This window comes from Microcaecilia unicolor, chromosome 5 (assembly GCF_901765095.1).
Source record: "Microcaecilia unicolor chromosome 5, aMicUni1.1, whole genome shotgun sequence".
Classification (NCBI taxonomy): domain Eukaryota; kingdom Metazoa; phylum Chordata; class Amphibia; order Gymnophiona; family Siphonopidae; genus Microcaecilia; species Microcaecilia unicolor.
This window is the reverse complement of record NC_044035.1, coordinates 145,174,338-145,187,928: the sequence shown is the minus strand read 5'-3', so window position 1 is coordinate 145,187,928 and position 13,591 is coordinate 145,174,338. Positions and strand designations below refer to the sequence as shown.

The 13,591-nt window shown below is 47.8% G+C and overlaps 1 protein-coding gene across 2 annotated transcripts in view; it reads left to right on the top strand.

Annotated features, from left to right (window-relative positions):
- Window positions 1-13,591, top strand: part of ZSWIM8 (zinc finger SWIM-type containing 8) — a 279,619-nt gene that overhangs the window by 199,003 nt on the left and 67,025 nt on the right. The window lies entirely within an intron of this gene.

Here is a 13,591-nt window from a genome sequence, read left to right as displayed (position 1 = left end):
GGTCGTGTTTCGCCGTTCGTGCCCCGGAAAGTTGAAAGTTTTCGACTCGTTTCTTCTCAAAAAGTTTAAAAAGTGTTCGGGAAGAGCCTTTTTGGTTTTTTTCCTTCCCGTATTTCGAGCTTTTCGCCCCAGTAAGTTTTCTTTCGTCGTCGGGGTAGGCCTCAGTTAGGCCTCGGTCGAAATTTTCTTCTCCCTATTTTTGTGGTGCCAATTTTCGTCATTTCGAGTTTTGATCTCGCCGGCGTGATTTTTCCGCCCATGACATCGAAGCCTTCCAGCGGCTTCAAGAAGTGCACCCAGTGCGCCCGGGTAATCTCGCTCACTGACAGGCACGAGTCGTGTCTTCAGTGTCTGGGGGCTGGGCACCGCCCTCAGGCCTGTAGTCTGTGTTCCCTTTTACAAAAGCGGACTCAGGTAGCGAGGTTAGCCCAGTGGAACGTTTTGTTCTCGGGCTTTTCGTCGGCATCAGCACCGGGGGTATCGAGTGCATCGACGTCTTCAGCGTCCAGACCTTCATCCTCGGTTGCCAGTGCATCGAGGCATCGGCCCTCTGCATCGGCGCTGAGACATCGGACGACTGTATCGACGTCGGTGGTACCGGGACCTCGTCTGCTGATGTCGTCGGACGGTGGTGCTTCGTCTGGAGTGCAGGTGAGGGCTGTCCATTCCCCTGCTGGTGGTGGTGAGCCTTCGGGTGGGTCTCCCCCTACCCTGAGGGCTTCTGCGGTACAGCCCCCCCCCCGAGACCGACCCTCTTCGGTCTCGGCCCCGAGGAAGAGACGGCTGGATTCTACGTCCTCCTCGTCGGTGGCGGGAAGCTCCGGTGACATGCTTTGCAAGAAGTCGAAGAAGCATCGACACCGGTCCCCTTCCCGCGTCGGCACCGAGAGCTCTGGGTCGCCGAGGGAGTCGGCACCCAGCAGGCATCGGCACCGAGAGGACCGCTCACCCTCTGTCCAAGAGGTGTCGATGCGCTCCACTCTGGACAGCCCGGAACAGCCTCCACGCCCGGAACAGACTCTGACATCGACGCCTGCATCGACCTCCATGCCTTTTTCTGCAGCCGCTCTGAACGAGAGCCTCCGGGCCGTTCTCCCAGAGATCCTGGGAGAGCTGTTGCGCCCTACCCCTCCGGTACCGGGGGTGCTTGCGCCTCCGGTACCGTCGAGCGTGGCGCCGGCTGGTCCATCGCCCGGGGTGAGGTCTCCGGCGTCGGTACCGCGTGCGGTGCCGACTGCGGTCGCCTCCCAGGAAGGCTCCCCGACTACGTCGGTGGAGGGAGCTTCGCCGGTGCGGGCGAGGGAGTCTACCTCTCGACGCTCCCACCGTGGCCGTGGTTCCACGGAGTCAAGCCGGGCACGGTTGCAGACACAGGTTCGTGAACTTGTGTCTGACACCGAGGGTGAGGCCTCGTGGGAAGAAGAGGAAGACATCAGATATTTCTCTGACAAGGAGTCTGAGGGTCTTCCTTCTGATCCCACTCCCTCTCCTGAAAGACAGCTTTCTCCTCCCGAGAGTCTGTCTTTCACTTCCTTTGTCTGGGAGATGTCTACGGCCATCCCCTTCCCGGTGGTTGTGGAGGACGAGCCCTGGGCTGAAATGTTTGAGCTCCTGGACTATCCTTCTCCACCTAAGGAAGCGTCCACTGTACCCATGCATCATGTCCTCAAAAAGACATTGCTGGCGAACTGGACCAAACCATTAACTAATCCCCACATTCCCAAGAAGATCGAGTCCCAGTACCGGATCCATGGGGACCCAGAGCTGATGCGCACTCAGTTGCCTCACGACTCTGGAGTTGTGGATTTGGCCCTAAAGAAGGCCAAGAGTTCTAGGGAGCATGCTTCGGTGCCCCCGGGCAAGGACTCTAGAACCTTGGACTCCTTTGGGAGGAAGGCCTACCATTCTTCTATGCTCGTGGCCAAAATTCAGTCTTACCAGCTCTACACGAGCATACACATGCGGAACAATGTGCGGCAGTTGGCGGGCTTGGTGGATGCGCTCCCCCCTGAGCAAGCCAAGCCTTTTCAGGAGGTGGTCAGGCAGCTGAAGGCGTGCAGAAAATTCCTGGCCAGAGGGGTGTATGACACCTTTGATGTTGCGTCCAGGGCCACTGCTCAAGGTGTGGTGATGCGCAGACTCTCATGGCTGCGTGCCTCCGACCTGGAGAATAGAATCCAGCAGCGGATTGCGGATTCGCCTTGCCGTGCGGATAATATTTTTGGAGAGAAAGTCGAACAGGTGGTAGAGCAGCTCCACCAGCGGGACACCGCATTCGACAAGTTCTCCCGCCGGCAGCCTTCAGCCTCTACCTCTACAGGTAGAAGAGTTTTTGGGGGAAGGAAGACTGTTCCCTACTCTTCTGGCAAGCGTAGGTACAATCCTCCTTCTTGACAACCTGCAGCCCAGGCTAAGCCCCAGCGCGCTCGCTCTCGTCAGCAGCGTGCGCCTCAGCAAGGCCCCTCGGCTCCCCAGCAAAAGCAAGGGACGAGCTTTTGACTGGCTCCAGCAGAGCATAGCCGCCATCCAAGTGTCAGTGCCGGGCGACCTGCCAGTCGGAGGGAGGTTGAAAGCTTTTCACCAAAGGTGGCCTCTCATAACCTCCGATCAGTGGGTTCTCCAAATAGTCTGGCAAGGATACACCCTCAATTTGGCCTCAAAACCTCCAAATTGTCCACCAGGAGCTCAGTCTTACAGCTTCCAGCACAAGCAGGTACTTGCAGAGGAACTCTCCGCCCTTCTCAGCACCAATGCGGTCGAGCCCGTGCCATCCGGGCAAGAAGGGCTGGGATTCTATTCCAGGTACTTCCTTGTGGAAAAGAAAACAGGGGGGATGCGTCCCATCCTAGACCTAAGGGCCCTGAACAAATATCTGGTCAAAGAAAAGTTCAGGATGCTTTCCCTGGGCACCCTCCTTCCCATGATTCAGGAAAATGATTGGCTATGCTCTCTGGACTTGAAGGATTTCAGCTGGGCACACGTCACTTCCAGTACTGTGTGCTACCCTTTGGGCTCGCCTCTGCGCCCCGGGTGTTCACGAAGTGCTTGGCTGTAGTAGCAGCGGCACTTTGCAGGCTGGGGGTGCACGTGTTCCCATATCTCGACGATTGGCTGGTGAAGAACACATCCGAGGCAGGAGCCCTGCAGTCCATGCAGATGACTATTCGCCTCCTGGAGCTACTGGGGTTTGTGATAAATTATCCAAAGTCCCACCTTCTCCCAGTGCAGAAACTCAAATTCATAGGAGCTATGCTGGATTCTCGGACGGCTCGCGCCTATCTCCCAGAGGCGAGAGCCAACAACTTGTTGTCCCTCGTCTCGCGGGTGCGAGCGTCACAGCAGATCACAGCTCGGCAGATGTTGAGATTGCTGGGCCACATGGCCTCCACAGTTCATGTGACTCCCATGGCCCGCCTTCACATGAGATCTGCCCAATGGACCCTAGCTTCCCAGTGGTTTCAGGCTGCTGGGGATCTAGAAGACGTGATCCACCTGTCCATGAGTTTTCTCAAATCCCTGTATTGGTGGACGATTTGGTCCAATTTGACTCTGGGACGTCCTTTCCAAATTCCTCAGCCACAAAAAGTGCTGACCACGGATGCGTCTCTCCTGGGATGGGGAGCTCATGTCGATGGGCTTCACACCCAAGGAAGCTGGTCCCTCCAGGAACGCGATCTGCAGATCAATCTTCTGGAGTTGCGAGCGATCTGGAACGCTCTGAAGGCTTTCAGAGATCGGCTGTCCCACCAAATTATCCAAATTCAGACAGACAACCAGGTTGCCATGTACTACGTCAACAAGCAGGGGGGCACCGGATCTCGCCCCCTGTGTCAGGAAGCCGTCAGCATGTGGCTCTGGGCTCGCCGTCACGGCATGGTGCTCCAAGCCACATATCTGGCAGGCGTAAACAACAGTCTGGCCGACAGGTTGAGCAGGATTATGCAACCTCACGAGTGGTCGCTCAATTCCCGAGTAGTGTGACAGATCTTCCAGGTGTGGGGCACCCCCTTGGTAGACCTCTTCGCATCTCGAGCCAACCACAAAGTCCCTCAGTTCTGTTCCAGGCTTCAGGCCGACGGCAGACTGGCATTGGATGCCTTCCTCTTGGATTGGGGGGAGGGTCTGCTGTATGCTTATCCTCCCATACCTCTGGTGGGGAAGACTTTGTTGAAACTCAAGCAAGACCGAGGCACCATGATTCTGATTGCTCCTTTTTGGCCGCGTCAGATCTGGTTCCCTCTTCTTCTGGAGTTGTCCTCCGAAGAACCGTGGAGATTGGAGTGTTTTCCGACCCTCATCACGCAGGACGAAGGGGCGCTTCTGCATCCCAACCTCCGGTCCCTGGCTCTCACGGCCTGGATGTTGAGAGCGTAGACTTTGCCTCTTTGGGTCTGTCAGAGGGTGTCTCCCGCATCTTGCTTGCTTCCAGGAAAGATTCCACTAAGAGGAGTTACTTCTTTCTGTGGAGGAGGTTTGCCGTCTGGTGTGACAGCAAGGCCCTAGATCCTCGCTCTTGTCCTACACAGACCCTGCTTGAATACCTTCTGCACTTGTCTGAGTCTGGTCTCAAGACCAACTCTGTAAGGGTTCACCTTAGTGCAATCAGTGCATACCATTACCGTGTGGAAGGTAAGCCGATCTCAGGACAGCCTTTAGTTGTTCGCTTCATGAGAGGTTTGCTTTTGTCAAAGCCCCCTATCAAGCCTCCTACCGTGTCATGGGATCTCAGTGTCGTTCTCACCCAGCTGATGAAACCTCCTTTTGAGCCACTGAATTCCTGCCATCTGAAGTACTTGACCTGGAAGGTCATTTTCTTGGTGGCAGTTACTTCAGCTCGTAGAGTCAGTGAGCTTCAGGCCCTGGTAGCCCAGGCCCCTTACACCAAATTTCATCATAACAGAGTAGTCCTCCGCACTCACCCTAAGTTCTTGCCAAAGGTTGTGTCGGAGTTCCATCTGAACCAGTCAATTGTCTTGCCAACATTCTTTCCCCGTCCTCATTCCTGCCCTGCTGAACGTCAGCTGCACACATTGGACTGCAAGAGAGCATTGGCCTTCTATCTGGAGCGGACACAGCCCAACAGACAGTCCGCCCAATTGTTTGTTTCTTTTGATCCCAACAGGAGGGGAGTGGCTGTGGGGAAACGCACCATATCCAATTGGCTAGCAGATTGCATTTCCTTCACTTACGCCCAGGCTGGGCTGGCTCTTGAGGGTCATGTCACGGCTCATAATGTTAGAGCCATGGCAGCGTCGGTAGCCCACTTGAAGTCAGCCACTATTGAAGAGATTTGCAAAGCTGCGACGTGGTCATCTGTCCACACATTCACATCTCATTACTGCCTGCAGCAGGATACCCGACGCGACAGTCGGTTCGGGTAGTCAGTGCTTCAGAATCTGTTCGGGGTTTAGAATCCAACTCTACCCCCCTAGGCCCATGTTTGTTCTGTTCCAGGCTGCACTCTCAGTTAGTTGGTAAATTTTTTAGGTCAATCTCAGTTATGTCCTCGCCGTTGCGAGGCCCAATTGACCATGGTTGTTGTTTTGAGTGAGCCTGGGGGCTAGGGATACCCCATCAGTGAGAACAAGCAGCCTGCTTGTCCTCGGAGAAAGCGAATGCTACATACCTGTAGAAGGTATTCTCCGAGGACAGCAGGCTGATTGTTCTCACCAACCCGCCCGCCTCCCCTTTGGAGTTGTGTCTTCCCTAGTCTTTGTCTTGCTACATATGAGACTGGCCGGCACGAGCCGGTTTCGGGCGGGAAGACGGCCGCGCATGCGCGGTGCGCATCGGCGCGCGAGGGCTAGCAAAGGCTTTTGCTAGTGAAGATTCCGATTGGAGGGGCTGCCGTGGACGTCACCCATCAGTGAGAACAATCAGCCTGCTGTCCTTGGAGAATACCTTCTACAGGTATGTAGCATTCGCTTTTTCTTCCAACTCTCCTTTCCAGAAAATGGAGAATGATTTAAATAATTTAAACAAAAGTTTAAATGGTTCAGGTCTTTTCTGTCAAATCTGTTGAAAACAGAAACCTCATGGTCCAAATGTCATGCCCTTAGTCAAGGTGCTGCTGCAAGGCTTGATCCTAGCTCCTATTCTGCTTATTTTTTAGTCCACCCGCCAAGGTAATCCAGTCTCTGTGCATCAGTCATTTCCTGTTTGCAGATGACATCAAATTACTCATGTTAAGTTTATGCCAAGTCTTTGGATCTTACCCCTCTCAATTTCTACTTAGTCACTGTTGCTGCTTAACTTTCATCTAATAGGATGATTCTTGATCCTAACAAATGGCAAGCCATGTGAATAATGGGTAGTCATGTTAAGCCTTTCGTTCCCCCAATATTGTTGGGACTCTTAGCTGAACCCCCACTCCAAAAGTTCTCAGTGACCTTTGACACAAAGCTTACCCTCAGTTGTCTAAAATGAAAGTGACAGTTTCTCAGTACTGACAAAACCTGTGGTTTCATAGTGTGAAGATGATGAAGCTCCCACCTCAGGCTCCCAGATCCCTCTTTCACTCAGGGTGAGCTGGTTCTCAATATGCAGATTTTATGCAAATTAATCTGCTACCCTTTTCTGCTCAGGGTGACCTGCTTCTCAAAAGGCAAACATAGTCAGGTCTCACCAATCAGGCTATTTTCATACACATCTTTATTCCAGCCTCTGGGGCACACTTCTTTTAGCTTAAAACACTTTCACAAGCTTAAACAGTTCTTCCAGCTTAACCATTTCATTTCTTCCTACTCAGTGCAATCTTCTCTTTTAAACATTTCTTCTTGCACAGTTCAATATCCATAGATTTCTTCCCCCTGAGCCCTCTCAGACAGGCATTTGGGCTCAGTACTAACTCAGTCCCTGGACACACAGTCCCTCCTTGTAGCCCACAGCTCTAGACACACAGTTCCTTCATCTTGGACACCGTCCCTCTTCACTGTTCTAGACCCACAGTCTTTTCCTCAGGGACACAGAGTACCTCTTCACTGCCCTAGACACACAGTGTTTCCAGCTGGGCCACACAGTACCTCTTCACTGCTCTAGACACACAGTCTTTTCATCTTGGACTCTCTAGGGCCTTCTTACCCCCAGCCAGCTTCCTTGCTTTGCACACAGTTCACCACCAGGCCATAGGGCTCAGCCAGTACTTTCCATGGGGCTATTCCTGCCTCAGCTACCAGCCCTCCTCTGCAGCTGCTAGCTCTCCTTCCTCCCTCACACTCGGGTGGGGTCTTAAGTGGTTAATGGCTAAACAAGACCCAGCCCATAACCGGCTGCACCTGTTTCTAACCCCAGGACTCTCCTCGGTCCTAGCGAACTATACATCCCCTTACTGACTCACCCAGCCCTTCTCCCTGGACATTTTAGGGGAACAGCGCCCTCTAGGGGCCTAACCAGGGTAGGACAGCCTCTTCCTTATCACAATAGCCAAGGCATTATCTGTTCACACCCCTAAGTTAACCTAAGCAGATGGCCCATTGCCATTAACTGGGTTCAGAGAACACTACAGCTGGTTTCTGAAGCTACTGTGCTTTAACTTGTCTGGGTTTATTGTCAGAAAATTCATTTTCTTCTATTTTGCAATCTCATCCAGCCAGCATACACCTCTGGGGGACACCATATAAAACTGTCAAAGTTTTCACTTCTGTCCCTGTAGCAGCTAGGAAGGACATAAACCAGTGCTAAATGTCCCCACATTCCTTAAATTTTTTTATTTTTTGCTCATTTTTGTTTGACTGGACAGTTTCCTTTGTCATCTTTCGGCTTCTTTCTTAATCAGAACCAGTATCTAATGGAGCCAGGAGCTTTCATTCACAATTACCCAGTGGTGTTCTCCTATTTTTAATCCTTTCTCTGCTCTAATAAAGCCCATCTATCACTGTGACAGTCTATGGCCAGGTATAAGCTGGTATGAATGCACTCAGTCTAACCACTTGATATCAATTGTGCTTTTTGTAAGATCTTCCTTCAACCAGGAGCTGTGAATTCTTCCTCTACAGCACTCCCAGCCTCATCTAGCCAAATGATCAGAAACCAGGATGTGGAATTGAATCAGAAGTGCCTGCAACACTGCCACTGAGCCATTGGGCTAGACCCAAAGACACAACTATTCTTAACAGACCTTTGCAGTTCATTTTCAGACATTACTATACTTTACTAAAAATTCCTGGGTTAAGTTGCAGGACTTCTATGTTTACAACAGATATCTTTCTAGTTCTGATCTGGGGTACTATGCTATGTTTTATTCAAAGACCTATAGGAAATACCCTTAGAGTTTCAAGCATCAGTGACTGCATTGTGCATTTTATTCTAATGGGAACAGTGAGATCTGTATCCCAGAGAGAGAGGTTTCTTGAAAAGCATGGGCAAAAGCTATAGAGGAGTAGCCTAGTGATTAGTGCAGTGGGCTTTGATCCTGGTGAACTGGGTTCGATTCCCACTGCAGCTCCTTTCTAACTGTGGTCAAGTCACTTAACCTTCTATTACATAAGTACATAAGTATTGCCATACTGGGAAAGACCAAAGGTCCATCGAGCCCAGCATCCTGTTTCCAACAGTGGCCAATCCAGGTCACAAATACCCGGCAAGATCCCAAAAATATACAAAACATTTTATACTGCTTATCCCAGAAATAATGGATTTTCCCCAAGTCCATTTAATAACGGTCTATGGACTTTTCCTTTAGGAAGCCGTCCAAACCTTTTTTTAAACTCCGCTAAGCTAATCGCCTTTACCACATTCTCTAGCAACAAATTCCAGAGTTTAATTACACGTTGAGTGAAGAAAATGTTTCTCCGATTAGTTTTAAATTTACTACATTGTAGCTTCATCGCATGCCCCCTAGTCCTGGTATTTTTGGAAAGCGTAAACAGAAGCTTCACATCTACCCGTTCAACTCCACTCATTATTTTATAGACCTCTATCATATCTCCCCTCAGCCGCCTTTTCTCCAAGCTGAAGAGCCCTAGCCACTTCAGCCTTTCCTCATAGGGAAGTCGTCCCATCCCCTTTATCATTTTTGTCGCCCTTCTCCACCTTTTCTAATTCCACTACATATTTTTTGAGATGCGGCGACCAGAATTGAACACATATACAGGTACAAAATAAATACCTGTATATAATATATAAACCGTTTTGATTATAACCACAGAAAGGCAGTATATCAAGTCCCATCCTCTATCACTAGGTATACCATCAGAGGAGGCAGGACAAAGGTATATGCCCTATCTTTGTGCATCAGCTTGGAGAACTATCTGGATATGTATGTTTGGTGGACTGATTTGGGAAGACTAGGAGAGATGTGTGGGTATATAGTGTAAGTAATATATGGGTCAGTGTGATTGGTTTGTTGGGGGGGACGATGATTGTTTTATACTGTATTTGTTAGTAGAGTTGTGGCAGAGTTAATGCGGGAAAGAAGACCTCAGTTGCAGAAAGAGAGGCAGTTGCCTGTTTTACAGCATATTAACCCATTGCTGCTGGGAATTTATTAGCATTAGATTAGTTTAATCTGCATATGGATCATGGTGAAGGAGGTATGGTAGATGATTTTATGAAGGCTTTAAATGGTGGATCTGTGGTAGTACCCACTTAACAGGGCACATATTGGACTTGGTGTTTACTTTTTGGTTCATTTGGCTAGGCCAAATTCAGTGAAAATTGTACCCATTATTTGGACAGCCTATATAGTCCAGGTGGATTTAAGTACAGAGGCAGTTAGATCAGAGTGAAGGTCTTATGAAGGTACTTTTCGGCTACAGAGGAGTGAATGTTTAGGAGGAGGAGTTATTGGAAGCTATAACTGACATGAAAAATGGGATTACAGGAATCAGTGAATGGAGTAAATCTCTGAAGGAGATGTTCTCTTGGGCCCCTTATATAAACTTTTTGATAAACTGTGTGAGGGCCTATGATTGAAACACTAGTTGTCAAATTAGTGTGCAAGGGGTAGAAATCTGTCGGATAGTGACCTGTGTCAATGCTGTCAAATGGCTAGGGTTTATAAAAGGGCAGTTCAGATATCCAAGAAGGCATAATCAAGAATTACACCAGCATATAATTGTTCAAACTAATTATTTATGGTATTCTGTGGATTGGCAAACTTCCATAACGTAGTATATAGGCAGAGTCTTGGGGGCGGGGGTTCATGAATGAGAATTTCTTGTTCTACTGAGGCTAAAATCATACATATAGGGAAGGCTTTGCAGGGCACCAGCCTAGGGTAGTGCTTCTCAACCCAGTCCTCAGGTGCACACTGAGCCAGTTGAGGTTTTAGAATATCCACAATAAATATACATGAGAGATTTGTATGCGCTGGCTCCTTGGTATGGCAAATCTATCTCTTGTATAAGCACTGTCCTAGAGAAAAGTCTAGATCAGTGGTAGCAAGGAGAAAGCCTAGGAATCCATCAGAGTGCCCAGATGTGAGGAAGCAGAGCATTATTCTGGTGAGTTTGAGAGAACAAAAGGAAAGAGCAGTTTGAGTTGCTGCCTGTGGAGTTAACTTCTGAACTCCTGCTTGATAAGATCTGTGATGTACATTTTGAACTCTTTGCCAACTCATTATATAAAGAAAAGTTGGGATCAGTAAATAAGTGATTGGCTTCTATGATCATCTTAATTCAGGAAGGTATCATGCTCAACATATTAAAGGAAGCCATTATTCCACCTGTGTTGAAAGAAGGACCCAGCTGTATTGAGAAATTGTCACTCAATATTCTTATTGCTGTTTTAAGTAAAATTGTTAAAGCAGCCCTTGAACAATTGAATGTCGATAGAGAAAAAAAAATGTTATCATCATTGTCAGTTGGGATTCTAAGCATAACATAATATCCAGATTTAGTCTCTGTAGTCGACACCATTCTAGGTAGGGTGATATCTTAGGACCTTTCAGCAGTGTACAACATGGTCAACTACACCATCCTATTACATCAGATATGATAGAAAAGAGGTGGTGATTTTTCTTGGTTTGAGTCCTTTGGCTGTGCACAGTGTGTGACTTGGAGATGGAATTTTTCAATATCTAGACCCCTCTAATTTGTGCCTCAGGGGTTTGTTTTATCACCTTTATTAATCTGTGTGGCCCCTGTCATACCCATAATTCAGAAGTATTTGGATAACATTGTTAATTATTTCTGTAGATCAGTGTCACAGTCAGTCTTAGGTAAATCAAAACCTTAACTCTGGCCATGAAGCTGAATCCAGAGAAAAGTGAGTTGTTATGAATCAACCTTTAGACTTTTCCCCTGTTGTTAGGAATGACTTTACAGCTCCAAACATTTGCCGTTAATACAACATTGGTTTTACAAGAGAGGTTTGACCATGTTAACCCCATTTACTGAAAGAGCTGTATTTGATTATCTATTGAACAGAGCATTCAGTATATATTGGTGTCTTTAGCTTTTAAATGTTTACATGTAGTTGGGTCTTTGTTTAGCAGAACTGCTTCAGCCTTATGTTCCTATCAGACACTTGTGGTTACCACAGCTGACCCCATGGCAGTGTCAGAAATATCTAGGGTAGGTTAAAGGTAATTAAGCATAGTGCTTTTCATTGTAGCACTCCAAGATTGTGAAATATGCTGACGACTGTGATCTGTTGTAAAGTCCAGTTCTCATCACAATGCAAACATATGACAGAAATATTGTAGAATAATTGATAGTTCCTTAGCGTCCCTCCGGACCGGACCAGGATTGGACTGATGGGTTGTGCTCGCCTACCAGCAGGTGGAGACTGAGAAAAAACTCTGACTCTAGAGAGCCAATAGGAGCCCTGGCCATGTGACCTTAGCCCCAGTATTTTCTCAGTCTCCCAGCAGGTAGGAAGTGAGCCCATTAGTCTCTCTCCTTTTCTCTTTAGATATTACAGATATTTGTGATAATTCTTCTGTGCCTGGAATCTTATTTAGAGGCTTGACAGGGTTTCCTTTCTCTTCTTTCTTTGACAGCCTCGGGGGTGTTAAACTCGGGTGTCTCGAGTCCACCCCCCTTCTTCCCCATCTCCCTGGCTTAGCAGGGAAGGGCCGTCCCTTTCTCTGGAAAGGTGTACCGTCTTTGGGAGAGGCAGCCACTTTTAACAGGTAGCTGCTTTAAAAGAATTAAATCAAATAAAAGGAAATTCAAAGAAGCAGCCTTTCTTTCCCCAGACTTCTAACGAGCAGGCAGCTCCAGTGTTTTATTATGATTGAGGGGTTATTAAAAAAAAAAAAAACAGAAGAAAATAATTCAGTGTCTGTGACTTTAAACAGCGATTTTTCTCGTCAGATTTAATTTCCTCCATTTTCTTGCGTTTTGGCAGCGGCAGTTTAAAGAAATGAAAAAAAAAAAAAAGAAAGGTGCGAACTGTATAAGCGCGGCCACCTGTTTTTTCTGATATGGCTTAAAAGTTCAAACAGCTGCTGTCGGTCAGGCGCAGTTCACGCAGCCGGAACGTGTAAATTTTGCTCTCCCTTCAAGGTTTCTTCGGGTCCAGTGCTGCCTCCGGTTTTTTCGGGGCCTTTTTCGCCGGCTGTTGTTTCTTCGCCGTTCCACTGGGCTTCACTTGTTCGGAGGTGTTGGGCGCACTGTCGACAATCACCACAGGGCCAGTGGCGCGAACGGCGGCCATTTTGTTTCTCCCTCCATCTTATCAGTCGGGGATCTCTCTGCTGAAGGTAAGGCTGCAGTTCATAGAGCAGTTCGGCTCCAAGATGTGTACACTTTTGTATGTGCTGAACGGCGTATTCTAAAATGCTCTTCACATCAGCAGGCAATATTTGATTGAAAGGGGGCTCCTTTCATATATGGATATATAACAAGCTTTTCTTCTTTTAAATTTCTATGTATCACGGGGCTGTTAACACTAGTTTTTTCTGGTGCTCAGTCATTTTTCATTGCCTGGTGGAAAATCTACATCTTATCATAATATCATAATTCATTTCAAGCATTTTCCTCAATAGCTGTAGTATTATACAGTGTTTTAAGAACTTTAGAAACTTTCTCTATAGGCATAGAGTAAATTTCTGTCTTTCTCATTCCCTGGTGAATAGGACTACATTGTCTAAGAGTCAATTGATTGGTACTTTGCAATTCTGACCATAATATCTTAGTTCCTTTCAAGCATTTTACTCCATGCCTATGATGTTATATAGTGTTTTAAGAACTTAACAGACACTCTCAATGGCTGTAGTGTTATACAGTGTTTTCTTTTTCCGACTTTAAGAAGCCTTCTCTAGAGGCATACAGTATATTGTTCAGATGCCATGGGGATATATCAGCTCTTTCATATTCTCTGAGGGACAGTCCTGTCTACCAAGCTCCCAGTCACTCAGCTGCCTTAGCAGGCATGCTTTATTCATGTCTTCCCTTCTTTTCCAACTGCCTTGAAGCCTCTCATATTTCATTTTAGCTTTCTTCTGGTTTTTACAGGACATATGGTCACTTAGAGAATAAAGTCATCCTTTCACTTAAAGATAGTGGACGGTCCTCAAACCATCTACTCGTGTTTGTCTCTACTCTATCAGTTCAGCATTGGCAGATTGTAAACATCCTGGTTTGGTCCAGTATGCCTATACATACCATCTGCTATCTCTTCCTCTTCCTTAGAGACCTGATGTTAT